Source organism: Trachymyrmex cornetzi, unplaced genomic scaffold, assembly GCF_001594075.2.
Source record: "Trachymyrmex cornetzi isolate Tcor2-1 unplaced genomic scaffold, Tcor1.1 scaffold927, whole genome shotgun sequence".
Lineage (NCBI taxonomy): Eukaryota > Metazoa > Arthropoda > Insecta > Hymenoptera > Formicidae > Trachymyrmex > Trachymyrmex cornetzi.
This window is the reverse complement of record NW_017300275.1, coordinates 33,624-35,941: the sequence shown is the minus strand read 5'-3', so window position 1 is coordinate 35,941 and position 2,318 is coordinate 33,624.

Sequence of the window (2,318 nt, the reverse complement as noted above, 5' to 3'; positions counted from 1 at the left end):
TAAAAAGCGCGAGATCATTTTTAATTTGTTCATTTAAACAGAATCATGATTTTATTTTCATATAACAGTTCTGGTGAAAAAAATTGTCACATTTCCTATTTTTAAGAATTTTTCACATTTTAAAATTATACCGTTACTCATCTTGACGCAGTGGCGTAGCCAAGGGGGGCTGTGGGAGTTGCAGCTCCTCCTCTTGAAATTCTGAATAATTTCAATAATTTCATAAGAATGTGTAAAAAATTGTTGAGCCGTATCAATTTGTTTTGAGAGAGGAAATTAAATCCTGTTGGAATAATTCTCATATTTAATTTAGTTAGCAAAAATATCGTTTATTATGTATTAAAAATATATTTGTTGATATATTTTTTCCTTTGTATTTGGCATAAACAAAAATTCGATAAATTACCCGGAAAAGAAATGTTACTATTAGTATAACCGCAAAAAGTGGCGTTGGGAGAACAGCACTTCAACTCGCGAAATCTCAGCCGGATATTAATATTTATTATTCAAATTTTTATACAATAATCTTTGACATATTCTGCGACTTGTAGAGCTATTTCGAAATTTTTGAAGCACTTTACAACAAAATGGCGGATTTTTAATAATATTTTGTCGAGTTTAGTGAATTCTTTTTCAAACGTTAAAGTTGTGTTACGAATTTTTGAATTAAAAATTTTCATTAATGTTACATTGTAGTTGAATATTTGAAGAAGTTTTCTGGAAAGTTTTAGATCTTTAAATGTAATAATAAAAAAATTATGACAATTTATATGCAGCGTTAGCGAAACGTCTGACGCGACATTACGACATGTATATAAATATTACAAATTATCATAACTTTTTTGCTATTAAGGGGATCCTAAAGCAAAGCTCGAACTCCGACGAAATCTCTAGATGTCGCGCCGCGCGCCACACATCGATATGTCTTTTTATACTACCACAGTAATATCTCACGCAGCTATAGTATACGCAGTCACACATACGTGTCAATTTTCGTACAACGAATTCGTCGCGATAAAGCGTCTAAGGGTCCGATTGTGTAACTTTAACGACAGTCGTTGATGTCGTTGCGCTGATATTATATAGAGTAAAAAAGCTGCGCAATGACATCAACGACTGTCGTTTAAGAGTTACAGAATCGACCCCTAAATCTAATTCTATTAGGTGTTAATCTTAATTCCTGCTGTTTTTCATCTCCAAAATTGATTTGTTTCGAAGGGAAGATGAATGAATACCTTAATCAAAGTAATTTCCTTCATTTTCTACTTTATTACTAATTAATAATACTTTATGGGTGGCACCCAGTTGGACACGGCTCAATTGGACACGAGCCACTCACAGCGCTTGAGACTACAAAGCTCCTATAAGCACCGGTGATTAGTGGTGTCCAATCGAGCCGTGGTCAATCGGGATCATCCCATACTTTATTAATAATACTTTGATAAAGGTATTTCCCTTCGAAACAAATCAATTTTAGAAACGAAAAACGGCAGGAATTAAGTTTAACACCTAATAAGAACTCGACGTTGTATTTTCGTGCAAATTACGTGTTTGGAAACTATTATTTCGTACGTTCAGGTTGCAAAGCTTTCATATCAAATGTTGTCGCGACTCGACAGCTGAGACGTCATGTTACACTAAGAAATGGTAAAAAATATATCGATTTCGAAATTTTCTCAGCGTAGACTCCACTTCACAAACACATATTAATGCGTATACTTTAATCCTGGAAAAGGATTTTTCAATCCGTGAAAAAGAGAAAGAGTATTCGTTATACAAAAATTATACGTGTTTAGTCGGTAATATAGACGTTTTTAGGACCTCTTAAATTAATTTTGTTTTAAATGAAACTTTTTTTGTTTATGCTTACCAAAAGTGTCACTAATATAAAAAAGAACATTAAAAAAAATTGATTTCTATAGCCCCTTCCGAAACATTTTTCTCGCTACGCCATTGTCTTCCCTTGTAGAAAAATACTACTGAGCACTAGGAATATTTTGAGGCACTACTGTACTACAGCATTACAGCATTAAGGCCCGTCTACAATACACGGAGTAAGAAGTAAGAGTAAGAAATTGACCAGTCACAGTCGATTATTCTTCTCACATTCGACTGCGATTGGTCAATTTCTTACTCTTACTTCTTACTCCGTGCATTGTAGACGGGCCTTTACTGTACTACTACACTACTGTAATAGTGTAGAAGTTTTCAGTAATACTGAGTAGTGTGTTAAGGCCCCTGAGTAGTCGCGACGGCCATGTTGGAATCGTGACGTCAGAAGCGAGGAATGACACGTTAATTTACGCACGATGCCATTT